Below are 22,700 nucleotides of genomic sequence, written 5' to 3' on the forward strand. Positions count from 1 at the left end.
CTCTTTAAGGGCCTTACTTACTTTCTGCCCTGCTCTACGTACAGCATATTCATCTATATTTTCACTGACTCTCTAGTACTGCCAGACTATACGCTTCCTCTTTCATATGAGGAGCAACTCCATCCTGCCCTGGACAGTTTTCACGAGACTCCTTACCACTTTTAGGATGCTATTCGTCCACTATGATGACCCACTTGAATGGAACACCTCTGCGGATGTACCGTTGTCAGAAGAGTCCAGTTTGGCCAGACATCTCGAGAAAGGACTGTTTTTTTTTTTTCTGCTTCATAGCCGGTATCAGGGCTCGGCTAATTGTTTAATATTTACCAGACTAGTTACCCATAGTCCTATATGTTAAGGGTGTTGCAGATGTATGGCGTCACCATAAGGAATTTCCAGTCGGCTCCTTATGTGTACTTTACCCCTCGCAAATGTATTATCTCCACTATTGGTTTGCCTTTCCGTGGACAGAGAACTTTACCCAAGCCTTTTCTTTCCTTTTTACTATTAGGATCTTACCACCAAATTGGCTTAACATAGCCACCCTTTAGCCGTTGGTATGCCCTACACCTGCAACCCGAATTGCAGTTATTATTTACCACCCTGACCCTCATCTCTGTTGGGTAAGTTCTGGCATCTCTTATTACTACCCAGATGTTATTAGATAATACTTGGTTTACCTGAGATCAAGGTATCTCAGAGAGTTCACTTCTGACGGTATCTTTTTTATGAGGCATTTAACAGCCTCTAGTTATCGTGGCTACGACGCAAATATCTATAGAGGTTTTTGTTTAGTTTTAAAGTCGAGTTGAGCAGGCAACATATGCTCCCTTCTCAAGTAAGGTTTCATGGTTGATTGTCCATTTATCACATTATGCCAGAGTTCATATCATACAGACACATTACTCATAAACCTCCCCAAGTAGTTTTTATTCCTACCTCATTCATCTGAGACTGTCACTCTCATTAGGTATAGATACTCTTTGCTTTCCACCCCGTATATGCCTCCATCCCCTCCAATACTGTGGAGGCAGACCTCCGCCCCCCTATAACGCTTACATCTCTGCTTACTACACATGTTGTCTACAATGGCTGTAGTTCCTTTGGTTCGACTATGACTACTGATTTTTAGTCATCCCTCTTCACAACAGATTCTTCTCCCTAGGCTTCCCACTAACCACACAGTGGTCTCAGAAAGGTGCCTTATCCGAATAATTTCTCTCTAGCTAATACCACTGACTCACTCCGGCTATACTGATACGTCTTTGTCACAGGTGAGCAGGTTCTCACCTGTCGCCGGAATCTTTTCATTTACCTACTCTTCCCGCTATCATCTGGTGCTACTCCTTTTTTATTTATTTTTATTTTTTTATTAAGCTACGATACATCCCAGGATCGGGTTCAGGTCCCTTACATAAGACATAAGACATATCCTTCCTCCTAAGTAATTTCTCCTCACTTTTTCTAATTAGTGAAAAAGACTCATACCGGTCTCCCGTAACTCCCACACTCTATAGATCATAATGACCTCTAAAACCGCCCAGTCTTCCTCGGTTCATATCAAGCTGATTTCCTTAAACGTCAAAGGGCTAAATGTACCGGAAAAAAGGTTGCAACTTCTCTCTACCATGAAACAGAATCAGGCTGATATTATTTACCTCCAAGAGACGCACTTTCGAGAGGGTTCTACCCCTAACCTTCACAACTTGCATTACCCTATTTCGTACCACTCTACCTCTAAAGATTCCAAAACAAAAGGTGTTTCTATTTTAATTAGAAAATCTTGTCCTATTATAATCACAGACACTAAGACAGATAATCTCGGTAGATTCCTTTTTATAAAAGGTACATGTAAGGGAAAGAAAATCACCCTTGCGAACATATATGCCCCGAATAAAGGCCAAGTACCTTTTTTCAGACAGATAACGTCTCTTTTGACCGATTTTCAAGAAGGTACCTTAATCCTAGGGGGTGATTTTAACATTCCTCTTAATCCACTCTTGGATATGTCCACTGGCTCTGCCTCCATCCCATTCTCAGCGCTGAAAGCGATTAAAAAGGAACTCCAGACCCTGCTCTTACATGATACATGGCGAACATTACATCCAGATTGTAAAGACTACACCTTTTATTCCCCACCACATAGTAAATATTCAAGAATTGATTATATATTTATCTCCCAGGAAGATCTCCCGTCCCTCCACAAGGCTTCAATTGACCCCATGTATCTTTCCGACCACCATCCTATCTCTATGACTTTTCTACTTTCTCAAACTTCCCCCCCAACTCGTACATGGACATTAGACCCTGCTTTACTTACAGATCCCACCGTTGTAACAGAAGTAGAGCTCAGTCTAAAAAAATTTTTTGCAGAAAATGACGAGATATCTACCTCTCGTCCCATCTCATGGGAAGCACACAAATGTGTTATCCGGGGCATTTTCATTTCGGCCGCGGCTAAACGGCGAAAGCTCACGCGGGACCACATTAAAGCACTCACCCTGCGTTTTTGTACACTGGAAGGTACACACAAACGTACGTTAGTACTTAATACTTTGACCCTTTTAACTTCTGCTAGACAAGAATTATTAGAGCTATTAGGCAAACAGACCAGACTCAAATATATTTTGTCCAAAAAACGCTATTATGAGTTTGGCAACAAAGCCGGGAAGTTGCTAGCAAAAGCTCTACAAGCCAGAAGAGCTAGCACTACGATACACTCTCTCAAAGATAACAGGGGCAACAGCATCCACGAGTCGCCTGCTATAGCCAAACACTTTAGGGCTTACTATTCTCAACTTTATAACCTTTCCTCCTCTATCTCTCCACCTTCAACCTTAGACAGAGCTGATTTCAGAATTTCTACAACGATATAGCCCAACGCCTATCTCAAACTCTGTTTTCCATGATTTAGATATGCCCATCACGTTAGAGGAGGCAACTCATGCTCTGAGTATGCTTAAAAGAGGTAAAAGTCCAGGGCCAGATGGCCTCACTGTAGGCTATTATAAATGCTTCCTGAACACCTTAGCTCCCAGATTCTTATCGACATTTAACGTATATGATACACCTCAAGACCCCCCTCGGGACCTTTTACCGGCCCATATAACAGTCATCCCTAAACCCGGAAAGGACCCTCAACTCTCTACCAATTATAGGCCCATCTCTCTATTAAATGTTGACCTCAAATGGTACGCAAAAATTCTGGCCAATTGCTTGCTCCCTCTTTTCCCTTCATTGATCCACCTAGATCAGGTGGGTTTCGTCCCCGGCCGAGAGGCAAGGGATAACACTCTCAAAGCCATTAACATTCAATATTGGATCCAAAAAAATAAACAACCCGGTTTTTTCCTATCATTGGATACTGAGAAGGCGTTTGATAGAGTGGCCTGGGATTACATGACGAAAGTTTTACAAACCATCGGTCTTCCTCCACGTATGATTCACTACATTTTTACACTATATTCCACTCCTACTGCAAGAGTTAGGGTTAATGGCCACCTATCAAACGCCTTCTCCATCACAAATGGGACCCGTCAAGGATGCCCCTTATCCCCCTTAATCTATATTTTAACAATGGAACCTTTACTGAATTGCATTAGAGAAAATGTAGATATCAAAGGCATCCAACTGAAGGATCGCACTTATAAAACGGCCGCTTTTGCCGATGATATCCTCCTGTTTCTTTCCGAACCAATCACAACAATCCCAAACCTCCTTAGCACACTCGAACAATTCAAATACCTGTCTAACTTGCAAATCAATTTTACCAAATCCACAGCCTTAAATATCTTGCTTCCAGTGGCTCAATACCAACATTGTCAACTCAATTTCTCTTTCACTTGGGCCTCCCGGACCTTAACCTATTTAGGTATAAAGCTCACCACCTCCCTTTCTGACCTGTATGCAGAAAATTACCAACCAATTTTATCTTCAATTACGAAAGATCTTGAGAAATGGTCAGCAGGTATCTTTTCTTGGTTTGGAAGGGTGGCGATAGTTAAAATGAATGTCCTACCACCGTTACTTTATATCCTCCAAACCATTCCAATCAAACTTCCCCCCTCCTTTTTAACCACATATAGAAGAATAGTAACGAGATTCATTTGGGGCAAAATACGTCCCCGACTATCTTACTCTAGACTTACTTCCCCAAAACACCAGGGGGGAATAGGATTGCCGGATATTGGGAAATATCAGCAAGCATGCCACTTATCCAGAGTCATTGACTGGAATATCCATTCCGACATCAAGGATTGGGTGCAACTAGAAAATTCCTTTTCACATACCCCTATCGCCCAATCTCCGTGGATACAGGTGCGCCATTTACCGCCCAAATTCAAAACTCACCCTCTCATTGGCCCCACTCTACTCTCTTGCCAAAAGGCGTGCTCTAAACATAAATTATCCTCAGTCATAGGCCCCCTAACCCCACTTAGACTGAACCCAGCATTTCCACCAGGAATGCATACTTCCCTAATGACACAAAATATTACCCACTTTCCACTACGGGTTCCTCAATTATTCCAAAACGGCAAATACATATCATATACTGACCTAAAAAATATATTACACCCACAATCTCTCCCCTTTTGGTCATACCTACAAATTAGACACTTTTTAGACACGGAGGGAAGGGTTTCAGATTGGACAAGACCTGTTACTCCTTTTGAAGACATGTGCTTGAAAACAGAACCCCAAAAACACCTTATATCTTTCACTTACTCTCTATTGTTCTCTTCCACCCACATATCTGATCATTGGTCCGCTAAATATTGGAATAAAGACTTATGCCGCATACACACGAGCGGACTTTTCAACATCCAAAGTCCGACGGACTGATTCCGTCAGACTATTCGATCGTGTGTGGGCTGCAACGGACTTTTGATTCACCAAAGTCTGACGGACTTTAGAATATGGAACATGCTTCAAATTTTTCCGACGGAACTCCGCCGGACCCGGTCCCTTCGAAAAATTCGCTCGTGTGTATGCTATTCCGACGGACTAAAACCGACGCTAGGGCAGCTATTGGCTACTGGCTATTAACTTCCTTATTCGAGTCCAGTCGTACGTCATCACGTTCGAATCCGTCGGAGTTTAGTGTGATTGTGTGTGGCCAAGTCCGCTCAGTCGAAAAGTCCGTCAGAACTCTGTCGGAACTCCGGCAGAACTCCTTCGGAAGTCTGTCGGACATAAGTCCTCTCGTGTGTATGGGGCTTTAGGTTTCTGCCTCTCGGACAAAGAATGGGAAGAAATCTATAGGGTCGCTCACAAGGGCTCACAGAACGTTTCGACACAGGAAACTGCATACAAATTAATATCCAGATGGTACAGGACACCACAAATACTACATCGCGTGCGATCGCAAATTCCCCAACTATGTTGGAGATGTGGAACAGAGATAGGTTTATTAATCCACATCTGGTGGTCTTGTACTAAATTGCAACCCTTCTGGTCCGAGGTGCATACCCTAATACAAAAAATCACTACGTATCAACTTCCTTTTACACCAGAGCAATTCCTACTCCATTATTCTCCTAAGCCACAGCACAAGTATCTCCACTCCTTGACTATGCATTTAATCTCGGCCGCTAACATGTGTATACCACGCAAATGGCGCTCATCAGATCCACCGAACATATTAGAGTGTTTTAACCGCATTAAACGCATTGCTGAAATGGAAGAATTGATCCATCAAACGAAAGAGACATATTCTAAATACATACAGACGTGGTCCTGCTGGACTCATTTCCTAACCACAGTGGAATACCACAATTACTTTAAAGTATAGATACTAACATCCCCTTATCAGGCAAGAGGTTGATCACTTACTGATAATGTATAGGCGACCCCCCCTTCTCACAATTTTACCTTGACGACTTAGCCCTCACATACCTTCCTGCTGCACTATATTAACATCATTGGAAATACTGTACAATTATATCATAACTTACCATTCCCTTAGGTAGAAGGTTACCACTTAGCTACTCATTCACTACTCATCAGATTTTATGACTCATAAAAACATTTCTCCTGGGCGGGACCTGGGAGACTTGAACACATCTATTAGTTACTCGCCTTGGTCTAAGACTTATGGATACGATTACACCCCTCTCTATGGGACCTAACCCACTTTTATACCCACAATACTCCAACCTAGACCCAGTCTTGGGATGTACTACTTTTATACTAAGTTTATATATATATATATATATATATATATATATATATATATATATATATATATATATATATATATATATATATATATATATATATATATATGTGTGTGTATATATGTGTATATATATATATATATATATATATATATATATATATATATATATATATTATTTTTATTTATTTTTTATTTATTTTTTCTTCTTTGCTCCTTGTTTGGATGATGTATTTCATTCCTTTCAATGTTGGTTCTTTCTATAGCTCATCTCTCTCTTATCTTCTGATGTCCCTATACTCAGAAGAGATGTACCTTTCTAGTTCTTAATTAAAGGGGTTGTAAAGTAAAATTTTTTATTTTTTTTAAATAACAAACATGTCATACTTACCTCCACTGTGCAGCTCGTTTTGCACAGAGTGGCCCCGAACCTGCTCTTCTGGGGTCCCTCGGCGGCTGTCTCTGCTTCCTCCCGCAGGTGCTTCTCACGTTAATGCGAGCTCCCTCGCATTGGTGAAAAGCACTGCGGGCGCGCTCCCGTGATACAGCCGGCGGCTATAGCCGCTCGCTGTATCACAAGGCCCCGCCCTCCGGCGCGCTGCGTCATTGGATGTGATTGACAGCAGCGCGAGCCAATGGCTGCGCTGCTTTCAATCCATCCACTCCAGCCAATCAGTGGCCAGGCTGAGCGGCGAAGAGGACGGCGGGGGCGAGCGCGGGATTTTCGAGGGGTCAGGTAAGTAAAACGGGGGGACTGGGGGCGCCAGCAGTGTGAGATGTTTTTTCACCTTAATGCATAGAATGCATTAAGGTGAAAAAACATTTACCTTTACAACCCCTTTAACTCATATGAAGACACAGCGAGATCCCAGTTGGGGTGTCCTAGTGTGAGGATCACTATAAAGAACTAACATTGCCTTATCAGATTCACATCCAGAAATGTAGTGTTAACAATGCTCTGAGGCTATAGCTTGTTTCTTCTTCTCAGGTTGATTGTTTATTGTCAACTTTCTGTATCAATATTGTGCTGTATTAAGATTGTATACGTTTTATTTTAATTACATAATCATAATAAAAATTGTTTAAAAAATAAATAAATGTAGATTTAAATCTGTAAACCTGTCATCGGTTGTACATTCTCTTGGTAGAGAGTCAGGAATAGTTTGAAAGAAGTATCTGAGCTGAAGAGACGCAGCAGTTCCTAGACTGCAACGTGTTTATGGAATTTCCCATCCATGATGCAGTCAGACACTGAACATAGTTTGTCTTTGACTAAGGCTAAGCAGATGGAAAAAGCTTATCACGTGATACCGCTCAACATCCCGAAATAGTCATTAGGGAAAGTAGGTCGCCAGCAGGGGGCAATAGTGTAGCAAATTATTTTACCAGCAAGAAACTGAAAGGGAGATAGAAACAAACACAGAAAAGGGAGATTCCAAAAATCACACAATACACAAAGCAGTTGAATATAGAAACTGTTATATTTCTTAATATATTAAAGTGGAATACCACTCTCCCAATCAACACTGATTATTTTTAATCCTCCTTCTGCTAGCATTTGTAAATAGATAGAAAAAGTACTGGTATATCAAATTTACTCATTTTAAACTTTTTTTGTGTATTGACAGTGTGTAGGAAACGATGTAGTTCTGAGAGCATGTCTACATCTTTTAGGATGTGACCATTCAACAGTCTTTGTAATGCCTTGTACACACGGCCGGACATTCCGACAACAAAATCCGTCAGATTTTTTCCGACAGGTTTTGTGCCAAACTTGTCTTGCATACACATGGTTGGACAAAGTTGTTGGACAATCCAATCGTTCGAAACGCGGTGAAGTTTGTTGCGTATGACAGGGCTACGTAGAAGCTAGTAGCCAATAGCATAAACATAAACTTTTTTTTTTTTTTTTTTACATTTCTTTAGTTACTTCCTGGTTTCTTGCCTAAGCAAATTATGTCATACATCCCAGGAGTGTTCAGATGGAAATGAGAGGAGGAGGGGTTTTCTTAGATAAGCACACTCTCCTACATGCACGCCTGAGCTAAAGGCAGATGGATACCAGGAAGTAAATGCTACATGAATCATATGCCCTTACTCAGGATGTCCACTGCCAGAAATGCTAAGGGGTGTTTTTCAAAGTGATTTCTCAACAAAATAAAGCATGGAGACATGGATGGATGGGGGTGTTGAATATTAAAAATTAATTAAATAGTGTTTTTGGTTTGTGGTGGCTAAATGCAGCAAAAATCCACATTAATAAATTAATATATCACTTGGATGTATTTTTTTTTTTTTTTTTTTTTTTTTACAAACGCTCAGCAAAGTTTTAAAGTGGTTGTAAAGGCAGTGCTCACATTCACTGCCAGTCCCTCTGCTAGGACAAAATGTACTAAACAGTGTATGTGCTTTTTAAAAATTCTTCTTCTAAATGCCTTATTTCAACTCACCGATCAGCAGTCACATGACCCGCCGCTTTCTTTCTCCGATGTATGTACTACAGAGAGAGGGGCTGAGATCTCCCTCTGATATCTGCCGGGCGGTCATGTGACCGCAGATCCGCAAAGTGAAATAAGGCATTTAGAAGAATTTTAAAAAAGCGCATACACTGTATAGTACATTTTGTCCTAACAGAGGGGGGCTGGCAGCAATTTTCAGCAGTAACTTTACTGCCACTCGGAACAGCGATAGAAGGGGAGGGGAGAGACGGCTCACACAGGAGCTGACAGGCAGGGAGGGAGGGGGAGGGAGGGGGAGAGAGGAGAGCTGTGGAATGACAGAGGCACGTAAACTGACCACGGTAATCAGGACACAGCAGCCATGATTACCGTGGTCAGGACACACAGGGGGACACAGGAACTGTCAGGATCAAACAGTTTTTTTACAGTTTAGAAAAGGAAAAATGACATTGCACAAACACTATGCGGTTTAACATGCTTTAAAGGAACAGGATCATTATTATTATTATTTTTTTTTTTTTTAGGGTTACAACCACTTTAAAAGCTGGCTATATATGTTATAGGAGAAGTATTTCCAAAGCTTTCTTGGCCCTACTTCTCCAGGGTATCACAGGAATAAATTTAGTTCTACACTCCACTGTCCCAAATTCAGACGATAGTGGGCTAAAGGCATTGCACACCCGAGTGGTGGGAGCTTTGTGGGTGAGGGGTCACTGTTGCACCATGTTACTGGTTACCCCCTAAATACAGGTGTATTACATGGTGTAAAAGGTGGAGTTAGCCCTTAAATATGCAATTATGTAAATATAATTATTGTGGGTTGTGGCAGTGCTGGTGGGGGGATGGGACGAGTGGCAGTGCTGGGGGGTGTGATCAGTACCAGTGCTGGAAGTGTGTGATCAGTGGCAGTGCTGGGGGGGTGAGATGAGTGGCAGTGCTTGGGGTGATGCGATGAGGGGCAGTGCTTGGGGGGGGGGGGGTGAGAGGAGTGGCAGTGCTGGTGGTGGAATGGGATCAGTGGCAGTACTGAGGGGGAGTGTGATCAGTAGCAGCTGTGGTGGTGAGGATTGGATTCAGAGGCAGCGCTGGGTGCCAGGATCAGTGACATTTAATTGTTGCCAGTGTTCACACGGTTCCCCCTGCAATGCTCTTCAGCTCTCCGCTCTCTCTGCTCCACTGACACCTATTAGGAGATGCTTCTTCTCACACACTGCGATCTGCTCCAGCTCCTCCCTCTTTACAGTACAGGGTCAGGTGACTTGGTTTCTGCTCCCCGACAGATGCCCCATCATCTGCCTGCTGCTGCAAATTGAATGGGTGGACCCAACAGAGATACTGTGGGGGGGGGGTCCACTGTGTTGCGTGTGCAGCGATTGTCCCGACCCGAACGTAACTAAAGGAGACTTCAGTGGGCCCCCCCTTCACAGTGGCGGAACACCAGGGCCCAGTCGCAAGTGCGACCCTGGCAGCTCCGCCAATGGATCAGTGGTTTGCGGGTATAAAATAATCGGATGATAAAAACAATTTGTAGATTTGTTTTAATAATGTGTGAATTAGGACTTTTGAGGCAATAATATTAAACTGTTTTTTTTTTTTTTTTTTTTTTAATCCTAACCCCTGTACACATCCAGACCCTCTAATTCTCCAATTTACATTTTCTTGACCCACAGCGGCACAAGCTTGGATTTTAGTTACCGATACCCCTTTAAGCCATGCCCACTGTTACTGCAGATGGAAACTCCTGGTTCTGAGCGGTGTATGGTTCTAATTGTGCATGACCCCTTAATAAAATAACAGTGCAATAACAACTCCAAATATGTGCTCACTAAAAATACACAAATGTGTTCTTTTTTAATATTTATAAAAAGCTGATTGACGTGTTTGCTTTTGTAAAGTACAGTACAGTAGCTAAAAACATTCCGTGCGTGCGGGCAGAAGTAATGAAAGTTATCCAGAAGGGTCATGAGCAGAGACTGGAGGGATGCCAAGCTTTACTGGAAGGAGGTGACTCATAGGGGAAGGCAAGCATAGCATAGCTGGGTGGAGGAAGGCGCTTTGTGTGGAGGGGGGCAGTCACTGCTTTGCTTCCGGGGACTTGTAAGGCAGTGCAGTTGTCTTCCCTTACAGAAAAACAGCTGTTCTATAGCTGTTATCAGATTGCAGTTTCCATCATAGCCAGAGGACAAACTGTAAAACCGTGGTTTGCTCTGGTACTAACAAGCAGAATTTAGTCATCCCTATGCAAACATCTGGCTAAACAGCTACTACAGTGAGGCCGCGTACACACGGGCGGACTGTTCGCCCAACCTTGTCCGCTGAACAGTGTTTGGGCGGACAGTCCGCTCGTGTGTGGGCTTTCAGCGGACAGTTTCAGCGGACAGTTGGACGGACAAAGTCTTTCGGAAATTCCGAAAAACTGTCCGCTGAAACTGTGTTTGAGCGGACAGTCCGCCCGTGTGTGGGCTTGTCCGCTGTACTTTCGAAATGAGCGGACTGTTCCCGCTCGGAAAGTCCGCCCATTTCGAGCACGTGTACAGGTAGGCGGGGCCCGCGAAGGAGACGTCGCGGGCTCCGCCGCCTGGAATGGGCTTAAAGGGGAACCCCAACGCCGAAAAAAATCGGCGTGGGGGTTCCCCCAAGTCCACACCAGACCCTTGTCCGAGCACGCTACCCGGCCGGCCAGGAAAGGGGGGCGAGCGAGCGCGCCCCCCCCTCCTGAGCCGTACCAGGCCGCGTGCCCTCAACATGGGGGGTGCCTTGGGGAAGGGGGGGCCGCGCGGCCCCCCCACCCCAAAGCACCTTGTCCCCATGTTGATGAGGACAAGGGCCTCTTCCCGACAACCCTGGCCGTTGGTTGTCGGGGTCTGCGGGCGGGGGGCTTATCGGAATCCGGGAGCCCCCTTTAAGAAGGGGGCCCCCGGATACCGGCCCCCCACCCTATGTGAATGAGTATGGGGTACAATGTACCCCTACCCATTCACCTGTAAACTAAAGTACAATAAAAAACACAACACAGAGAAAAAATATTTTATTGCACAGCTCCGGGGGTCTTCGGGGGTCTTCTCGCCGGACTCCTCCGCTATGTGTGTGTAGCTCTTTTGCTAGCGGAGGAGTCCGGCTTTCTTCCTCCCCGCCGCCGGCCTCTTCTCCCGACTTCGGGGGTCTTGTCCCCCTCTTCGGTTCTTCTGCCGGGCCACCGCGCCTGGTCCGGTGGCCCGGTCTTCTGTCGCCGTCTTCCGTTCTTCTGTCGCCGCCTTCGGTTCTTCTGCCGGGCCACCGCGCCTTCTTCTAGCTCTTTTACAGGCGGTGGCCCGGTCTTCTGTCGCCGCTGTCGTCGCCGCCGCCGCCGCCGCCGCCGCCTTCCGTTCTTGTTCTTCTTCTTGTTCTTCTTCTTCTTCTCCTGGAGATGTTGACTCGACGATCTCTCCGGCCGGAATGCCAGAGCCGCGCTGTGCGGTCACTTATATAGTGACAATGGGGCGGTGTCACATGGTATATGTCACATGGGTTGGTCACATGGTGACCCCGCCCCCTTACGATGTCATAGTCCCCATGTGACATCAACCCATGTGACCAACCCATGTGACATATACCATGTGACACCGCCCCATTGTCACTATATAAGTGGCAGCGGAGCGTGTCCCTGGCATTCCGGCCGGAGAGATCGTCGAGTCAACATCTCCAGGAGAAGAAGAAGAAGAACAAGAAGAAGAACAAGAACGGAAGGCGGCGGCGGCGGCGGCGACGACAGCGGCGACAGAAGACCGGGCCACCGCCTGTAAAAGAGCTAGAAGAAGGCGCGGTGGCCCGGCAGAAGAACCGAAGGCGGCGACAGAAGAACGGAAGACGGCGACAGAAGACCGGGCCACCGGACCAGGCGCGGTGGCCCGGCAGAAGAACCGAAGAGGGGGACAAGACCCCCGAAGTCGGGAGAAGAGGCCGGCGGCGGGGAGGAAGAAAGCCGGACTCCTCCGCTAGCAAAAGAGCTACACACACATAGCGGAGGAGTCCGGCGAGAAGACCCCCGAAGACCCCCGGAGCTGTGCAATAAAATATTTTTTCTCTGTGTTGTGTTTTTTATTGTACTTTAGTTTACAGGTGAATGGGTAGGGGTACATTGTACCCCATACTCATTCACATAGGGTGGGGGGCCGGTATCCGGGGGCCCCCTTCTTAAAGGGGGCTCCCGGATTCCGATAAGCCCCCCGCCCGCAGACCCCGACAACCAACGGCCAGGGTTGTCGGGAAGAGGCCCTTGTCCTCATCAACATGGGGACAAGGTGCTTTGGGGTGGGGGGGCCGCGCGGCCCCCCCTTCCCCAAGGCACCCCCCATGTTGAGGGCACGCGGCCTGGTACGGCTCAGGAGGGGGGGGCGCGCTCGCTCGCCCCCCTTTCCTGGCCGGCCGGGTAGCGTGCTCGGACAAGGGTCTGGTGTGGACTTGGGGGGAACCCCCACGCCGATTTTTTTCGGCGTTGGGGTTCCCCTTTAAGCCCATTCCAGGCGGCGGAGCCCGCGACGTCTCCTTCGCGGGCCCCGCCTACCTGTACACGCGCTCGAAATGGGCGGATTTGCCTCCGCCTTACGTGGGCGAGTCCGTTCATTTCAAAAGTTGAGCGAACTGTTTGCCCAACCTTGTTCGTCAAACAGTCCGCTCGTGTGTGGGCAAGTCCGCTCATGCAAATTTTGAGCGGACTGTTTGATGAAACTGTTTGCCGAACAAGGTTGGGCGAACAGTCCGCCCGTGTGTACGCGGCCTGAGGGGAAAAAAAGTATTTGCTCCCCCGCTGATTTTGTATGTTCGCCCACTGACATGATCAGTTTATAATTTGAATAGCAGGTTTATTTTAACAGCGAGAGACAGAATAAAAACAAAAATGTCCAGAAAAACGCATTTCAAAAAAAGTAAAAATTTATTTGCATTTTAACTGCTTCCGGACCGCCCACCACATATTTACTGCGGCAGGGCGGCCCGGCTGTGCGAAACAACACCTGTACGCTGTTTCCTCTTCTGGGTCTGGAGCGCACACCCGTGCCGCCAGCAACCCACTGCCTCTGTGATTGGACATAGCGAGAGCCATTCAGCGGGTCCAGCGGCCGCGATGGTCATTGAGACCCACCGACTGGAGAGACAGAACGGCAGTCTGCCTGTGTAAACAAGGCAGACTGTCATTTTCTCAGAGAGCGAGAGAGAAAGAGAGAGAGAGAGATCTGTGTTCCTGCTGATCAGGAACACCGATCTCTCTCTTCCTTCAGTCAGTCCACCCTCCACACAGTTAGAAATCAATCTCTAGGAGCACACTTACCCTTTTGATCGCCCCTGGTGTTAACCCCTTCCCTGCCCATTTGTTAAATGAATACAGCGACAGTGCATTTTCTTTTTTAGCACTGACCACTGTATTAGGGTCATTGGTCCCCAAAATGTCTCACTTAGTGTTTAATTTGTCTGCCACAATGTCGCAGTCCCGCTAAAAAAAAAGAAATCTCTGATGAACGCCATTACTAGTAAAAAATAAATAACTGAAAATGCCATAAATCTATCCCTTATTTTGTTTTGCGCAGAAGCTATTGCATTTACAATCTATAGTTCTATAGTGGCCTTTTTTAGGATTTTTTTTAACCAAAAATATGTAGCAGAATACATATTGGCCTAAATTCATGAAGAAATTAGATTTTGTTGATTTTTTTTTTATTGGATGTGTTTTATAGCAGAAAGTAAAAAATATTGTTTTATTTTTAAAATGGCTGGTCTTTTTTTAGTTGATAGCGCAAAAAAGAAAAAAAACGGTAGAGGTGACCAAATACCACCAAAAGATAGCCGTTTGGGTACAGCGATGCACGACCACTCAATTGCCAGTTAAAGCAATGCAGTGCCGTATAGCAAAAAATGGCCTGGTCATTAACCACTTGCCGACCAGCGCACGACGATGTACGTCGACAGAATGGCACGGGCAGGCAAATGGGCGTACATGTACGTCCCTTTAAATTTGCCGCCCTGCCATCGGGAGTGCGCCGCCGGCGGCGCGCTCCCGCGCTGGTCAGGACCCCCGTGAGTCCGGTCACGGGACCCGCGGACTCGATCGCCGCGGGCATCCCCGCGACCGTCTCATGGATCGGCCAAATGAAGAAATGCCGTTGTAAACAGCATTTCTCCATTCTGCCTAGCAACTAGTGACCCTGATCTCTGCTCCATGTGATTGGAGCAGAGATCAGTGTTCACTAAATGAAAGCCCAACCCCCCCACAGTTAGTAACACACCCCTAGGAACACTTAACCCCTACACTGCCACCCACTGGTTAACCCCTTCACTGCCAGTGTCATTTACACAGGAATCACTGCATTTATATAGCAGTGATTACTGTATAAATGACAATGGTCCCAAAAATGTGTCAAAAATGTCCGATGGGTCCCCCACAATGTCGCAGTCACAATAAAAATCGCTGATCGCCGCCATTACTAGTAAAAAAAAAATAATAAAAAATTATTAATAAAAATGCTATAAAACTATCCCTATTTTGTAAACGCTATAATGCCGCGTACACACGAGCGGATTGTATGGCGTACTTAGTCCGTCATACAATCCGACGGACAATCCGTCGTACTTTCCACTGAACGGACTTGACCACACACGGATGCACAAACAGTCCATCGAAAGCTTGCGCGATGACGTGTACAGCACGTACGACGGGACTAGAAATAGGAAGTCCAAGACACAGCAAAGCACCCTTCCGCCGTGTAAATCCTTTCTGGGCATGCGCCATTGTTAGTCCGTCGAACTAGCATACTGACGACCGTATTGTCCGCTGAAACCAAAGTACGACGGACAGAATTTCGAAAAAAATGAAATACTTAGTACTCCGGACTGCACGCTGAAAAAGTCCGCTGAAGCCCACACACGAGCGGATTGTCCGCTGAAATGTGTTTCGACGGACTGAGTACGCCATACAGTCCGCTCGTGTGTACGCGGCATAACTTTTGCGCAAACCAATCAATAATCGCTTATTGCGATTTTTTTTACCAAAAATATGTAGAAGAATACGTATCGGCCTAAACTGAGGGAAAAAAATGTTTTTTTATATATTTTTGGGGGATATTTATTAAAACAAAAAGTAAAAAATAATGTGTTTTTTTCAAAATTGTCGCTCTATTTTTGTTTATAGCGCAAAAAATAAAAACCGCAGGGGTGATCAAATACCACCAAAAGAAAGCTCTATTTGTGGGAAAAAAAGGACGTCAATTTTGTTTGGGAGCCACGTCGCACGACCGCGCAATTGTCAGTTAAAGCGACGCAGTGCCGAATCGCAAAAAGTGGTCTGGTCTTTGACCAGCAAATTGGTCCGCTCTGAAAGTGGTTAAGGGGGGAGGTGAAACCTTGCGGGGCTGAAGTGGCTAATGAGTGAAATAGGTATTTGATCCCCTATCAATCAGCAAGATTTCTTGCTACCAGGTGTCTTCTATACAGGTAAGGAGCTGAGATTAGGAGCACTCTTAAAGGGAGTGCTCCTAATCTCAGCTTGTTACCTGTATAAAAGACACCTGTCCACAGAAGCAATCAATCAGATTCCAATCTCTCCACCATGGCTGGAATGGGCTACAAGACCATCACCAAGCAGCTATGTGAGAGGGTGACAACAGTTGGTGCGATTATTCACAAATGGAAGAAACACAAAATAACTGTTAATCTCCCTTGGTCTGGGGAGATCTCATCTTTTGGAGTATCAATGATCATGAGAACGGTGAGGAATCAGCCCAGAACTACACGGGAGAATCTTGTCAATGATCTCAAGGCAGCTTGTACCATAGTCACCAAGGAAACAGGTAACACACTATGCCATGAAGGACTGAAATCCTGCAGTGCCAGCAAGGTCTTCCTGCACAAGAAAGTACATTTACAGGCCCATCCAAAATTTGCTAATGAACATCTGAATGATTCAGAGGAGAACCAAGTCAAAGTGTTGTGGTCAGATGAGACCAAAATCAAGCTCTTTGGCATCAACTCAACTTACCGTGTTTGGAGGAGGAGGAATCCTACCTATGTCCCCAAGAACGCTCCACCAACAGACCAAAAAACAAAACAAAAAAACATGCGACCAACGCGCCTCCGTGGGAGGCTTCCCGCCGTATGACGCTCCTGCGCTTTGACATTTCTTTTATAACTGAGGGTGGGGCCACACGGTGATGTTGCTGGGTGACCCCGCTCCCCCTCTGCCACATGGGGACATGTCTATGGCTTCCCCATAGCGTTCGACATGAACATCGGCCTCATCCCTACTCCTGAGATGTGTGCAAACCTGGTGGCCAACTACAAGAAACGTCTGACCTCTGTGATTGCCAACAAGGGTTTTGCCACCAAGTACTGAGTTATGTTTTGCAAAGGGGTCAAATACTTATTTTACTAATTAAAATGCAAATCAATTTATAACTTTTTTGAAATGCATTTTTCTGGATATTTTTGTTGTTATTCTATCTCTCACTTAAAATAAACCTATCATTAAAATGATAACCTTATCATTTCTTTGTTAGTCAGCAAACGTACAAAATCAGCAGGGGATCGAATACTTTTTTTTAGGCCTGAAGATTAGTTATAATCCCCAAACATTATATATTTTTTGAAAACAGAGACCTTGGAAAATAAAAAAGGGATAGTTCCATTGTTTTAGGTCACCTGATATTTGTGCAATAATGTATTAAGTTTCAGTAAAAAATACATTTAAAGTGTAGCTAAGTGAAATTTTGGGTGGAGGGTTATAACACCTGCCAGTTTTTTGTTTGTTTGTTTTGTTTTTTACAATAGTGGTAAACAATGAATAGAGAGGCTAAATCTCCCTAATGGGGGCACAGACAGCAATAACGGTTAATTTCAGGGCACAAACATGCCCTGAATATTACTAAATTTTTGGTGAAATAAAGATGAGGATGCATGGAGCAAATAGACACCCAACATGTCAACCATTAAATTTATGCATGCCCATAAAACAATTGCAAACCTATTTTCCATAGGCGACGCTTTAAAAACCCCTATAGGTCATTAGTTTAGCAATAACCTTGAACAATGGGCCTAGAATTATTGCTCTTGCTGTGGTGTGTATTAAAAGTTGGGTGTGCCTATGTATGGAAACGGGTGTGTTTGCAAGTATGTATGTGTGTGTGTGTGTGTGTGTGTGTGTGTGTGTACACACGTGAGGTCAGTGTGGGCTCAAAGGTGCTAAGATCACTAAAACTTTACTTATATTGAATTGGGGACAAAAAGTCCCCTAAGTGATATAGTATTGTTAAAGCAGGCTCTCTTGAGATATCAGGGGTCTTTAAGATCTCTGACGGATTTTAAAGCTGCTATTGGACTAAATAGCTGCTATGGATCTCCCACTGCCATGCACCATCTTTTAAAAGGAAGGCGGACCTAATGGTCATTTACTTCCGTCAGATTCTGCCCATCACTTTACTAATCTATTTAGCAGTGGCGGCCCATCCATTAGGGATGAAGCCCCCCATCCATGCCTCAGGCCCTCTAATCTACATGCAGGGCACCGGACGCATGGATTCCAGTGGAGGTTGTTTTTAATACATTTTAATAGCTCTTATAGGCTTCAAAAAAGGGTGGGCTTGGGCGTAGAGTACTGTGCCCCCAGCACTCCCACTTGAGTGACAATAGCAAATAAATATTCGCTATTGTCTTCCTCATTCTCCTCCTGGCCAATCAGGACACCCCTATTGGCCAGAGAGGCTTAGTATTCTTTGGCCAATCGTGTCTCAGGACACGCTTCCTGTTGCTGTTCGGCCAGGAGGAGAATGTCTGCCTGTGTGCTCCCCGGGAGAATCGGTCAGAGTGGCCCCGGCTTTTCCTTCCTCTGCCTCAATAATGTAAGTCATCTCCGTCAGTCTCCCTTGGGGGAGGTGATCACCGCCGTCCATCTCCCAGGGGGAGTAGCACATTGAGGTAAGACTGAAGCCGAATGGACACTGCGACTACAGTGCCGACCTCCGACAAATTCATGTACCTGTTTCTACAATACTGTTTATTTAACTCTCCCCACATTCTTTTAGAAGCCAATATTTACAACCCAGTCACTGCTGGAATTAGGCATGTTACAAGCTGCACTCCTAGAGCTGTTAGAACAACTAAGATGGTCATCATAGGTGGTCAATTCATCTATTTCTCAACATATGATGAATCTGAAGGAACCTTTGGCATCATAGCAAGCTTGCCCACTACTGGCTAGGCCCTAAACTCCCATTGAACCTTGGAAGCACTTCTTTAGGCATTCTAAAGGGGGGACACATGGGTCTCTCGGTTTCTTCTATTTGCAAACTATACAAGGATGCCTCTCTCATTCTCACTTACTAGCATCAACTGTTCACTCTTTTTTGCACCCCTGCAGAGCCTCCTGCTGCCAAACACAAATTACTCACACAGCTGAAGGAAAGCCCTCCAAAACATATTTGCCAATCCACAATCAAGGGGACCATCACCTCTTTATATATTTATTAATTCACATTAGTTTCTGACCCTTAAGCTGGCCATAGATGGATCAAATTATTTTCCTGCATCCACAAGCTGAAGGAAAGAATCGCTTGAGACACTGACTGTGTTGATGGGAGAATGCCTTCCATGGACTTATTGTGTTCTCTCGGCAGTAGAACACACAGTGATTGTTGGGCAGCAAAGTGGCTAAGTGGTTAGCACTTCTGCCTGGTAGCACTATGGTCGTCAGTTTAAATCCCAACCACGGCACTACCTGCCTAGAGTTTGCATATTCTCCCTGTGCTTGAGTGGGTTTACTCAGGGCACTCTGGTTTACTCCCAAACTCCAAAGACATGCTGGTAAGTAAATTGGCCCTAGTATTTGTTTGTGTAAATGTGAGTTAGGGACCCTAGATTGTAAGCTCCTTGAGGGCAGTGACTGATGTAAATGTAAAACACTGTAAATTGTTGGTGCCATATAAGTACCTGTAATAATTATTGCTAGGGGATATAGCCGCTGGCAATAATCGCATGACAAAGCTGACATGCTGGTTGTACTCAAGTTGATTAACTTGGGCACAATCAGCCTGCCCACACATGGATCGAATCTTGGCCGGGTCATAGATTCAAACCATCTATAGCTAGCTTTAGAGAGTTTTCAGTCTAATTAATTCATCTAGTATAGACACAACACACATTTTAGGGCCAATTCGACCAAAAGCCTATTACCCAACCCCTATGCCCATTGAGTTTCCAGAGCACTAAGAGGAAACCCATGAAAATACAGGGATGTTATTTTATCAATAAAATCAGAACTCTCATTGAGATTTGCTTTGATGGTATTACCCCAGGGGTAAAGATGCCATTGGGTCCCTTTCAGTTCTCATGAGGCCCGCAATTACAATGCAATTTTTCATGGATATAACATATACAATTGCAGAGCATGTAATGTTGTTTGATCTTTTTTTCTTCCAAAATTGTCCTTCTGATATTACATTTTACCACTTTTGTAGAACAATACTTTAAATAAAGCAGCTTTGCATTTTTTTTTATATAAGAAACACTCTTCCTCCAGTTTTATATGTCAGGTAAACCTCAGCCAGCTGTTTACACACCTTTTCTATTCAGAAAAATAAATGTCTGGTTTTACCCCATGAGTAATGAATGCAGTTTGAATTCCTGAATAAGGTGATTTACAGTTGACTGATATGGTACAGTGCAGTTAAGTGCTGGTAACCATGGAAATGAGCGATCCTTAGAGACTGTATTTTTAATACATTGTTTGCCATTAATGTCATTCCACAGGCAAAAAAAGGGTATACAGGTTATAACGAGAAAAATCTACCCGTAACTGTGTAACGCAACATGGTTAACACCAACATATTAAACTGTTGCTGTTATTTTATATGAGGATTGTAGTGTAGGATCTGGATAGGTAATTAGAAGAATAGGAAAACTCTGTTTGTGCGGTCTCCACTATTATTATTTCTATTGTATTATATTGAAAATGAGTAATCTAAACACACTATAAAGATCAATAACACTTCAGGAACAGCATCACTTTAATTCAAAAATTATGAAATGAATGATGAAATAAAATGCACGATTTAAAGCCTAGAGCAAAATTCCACACCCCCACTAATATATATATATATATATATGTATATATATATATATATATATATATATATATATAGCACTAACCCCCGAAGGAGCTGCTAGTTATTTTTGGGCTTACCGTTACCTTCCGCTCTCCTTGTTGCACGTCTAGGAGGATGTCATGTGGTAGATGACCCAGTAACTTGAGACTGACAATAGATCCAGTTGAATGGATTTTATTTGCAAAAGTTGGAAAGGAAAGTTCAGGTACTCTCAATGTCAAAGTCCAAAAACATTAAAGAAATGGCTTACTTTGACTGCATTCAGAGAATAGCCATTCGCAGCTGGATGAACACTCAGGTTGGACAGTCCCTCTCTCACAAGGCCTAGCAGCCAACAAGGTGCTTACTCAGGAACAAAGTCTTTGTCACAGACGTTGTTGCAGAACACGTGGGGAAACTAAGCTGTAGAACACTTGTGGGAAACCTGGATCTTTCAGCCTGCTTGGCGATATCCACAAGACTGGATTCTTTCGGTAACTTCAGCCCTTCCAGGCTCTTGTTAAGAAAGCCAACCCGTGCGTGGTGTTTTCTAAAGAGTCCTCCCCTGGAATGCTCGAAGTACACTGGGTCTCTCCGGAACCAGAGACGGCACACATCCCCCTCAGAATCCTCCTTTAGTTTCCCCGCCTTGGGCTAGCCAGCCCGAGGCGTTAAAGTCGGGTGGATCCGCACCCCAGGCCATAGCCTTCCTGGGGGCTGGTCAGGAGGACCAGGACCATGTAATCAGCACATCATACTGGACTGGAAACCCCGAACCACGTGACATCCGCATCTTAAATACCCTCTCCCAGAGGGCACAGCGAGAGGGCCACTCCCACTGACCTGGCTCAGAGAGAGAGTAACTTAAGTGCCTGACCAGACCATAGTTCTACACCTGCCACAAGAGACAGTGCCCCCTGTGGCCAGGCTGAACATCTCACAGTCCAGTCAGACTGATACAGATGTCAAATTTAGACAAATAAACCCAAACCAAACGGCAGTTTAGGCAAAGTTTAATTTTGAAAAACACATGGTGTGTGCTCTTTAGGAGCCCGCTGCTACATATACATACACATATTATATATATGTTAGTGAGTGTACAGCTTGTATAACAGTGTAAATTTGCTGTCCCCTCAAAATCACTCAACACACAGCCAATTAATGTCTAAACCACTAACAACAAAAGTGAGTACACTCCTAAGTGCAAATTGGGCCCAAAGTGTTAATATTTTGTGTGGCCACAATTATTTTCCAGCACTGCCTTAACCCTCTTGGGCATGGAGCTCACCAAAGCTTCACAGGTTGCCACTGGAGTCCTCTTCCACTCCTCTATGACAACGTCATGGAGCTGGTAGATGTTAGAAACCTTGCGCTCCTCCACCTTCCGTTTGAGGATGCCCCACAGATGCTCAATAGGGTTTAGGTCTGGAGACATGCTTGGCCAGTCCATCACCTTTATCCTCATCTTCTTTAGCAAGGCAATGGTTGTCTTGGAGATGTGTTTGGGGTCATTATGTTGGAAAACTTCCCTGCAACCAAAGCTCCAAAGGGAGGGGGATCATGCTCTGCTTCAGCATGTAACAGTACATTCCTTCAATGAACTGTAGTTCCATAATGCTGACAGCACTCATGCAGCCCCAAACCATGACACTCCCACCACTGTACTTGACTATAGGCAAGACATACTTGTCTTTGTACTCCTTACATGGTTGCCACCACACACGCTTGACACCATAAAAACTAAATGAGTTTATCTTGGTCTCATCAGACCACAGGATATGGCTCCAGTAATCCATGCCCTTAGTCTGCTTGTCTTCAGCAAACTGTTTGCAGGCTTTCTTGTGCATCATCTTTAGAAGAGGCTTCCTTCTGGGATGACAGCCATGCAGACCAATTTGATGCAGTGTGCGGCGTATGGTCTGAGCCCTAAAACCCCCCCCCCCCCGCCACTTCAACCTCTGCAGC

General features: G+C 44.9%; 1 long non-coding RNA gene across 1 annotated transcript in view; it reads left to right on the forward strand.

The window, feature by feature from the left end:
* The first annotated feature begins 455 nt into the window (after positions 1 to 455).
* The window catches only part of LOC143984370 (uncharacterized), a 43,403-nt gene continuing 21,158 nt past the window's right edge, over positions 456 to 22,700 (forward strand). The window contains exon 1 of the long non-coding RNA XR_013274813.1: positions 456 to 623. This is a non-coding gene — a long non-coding RNA (uncharacterized LOC143984370). The remainder of the gene's footprint in view (positions 624 to 22,700) is intronic.

Source organism: Lithobates pipiens, unplaced genomic scaffold (genome assembly GCF_037356315.1).
Source record: "Lithobates pipiens isolate NorthernLeopardFrog02 unplaced genomic scaffold, aLitPip1_a1.2 Scaffold_16, whole genome shotgun sequence".
NCBI classification, from domain to species: Eukaryota; Metazoa; Chordata; class Amphibia; order Anura; family Ranidae; genus Lithobates; species Lithobates pipiens.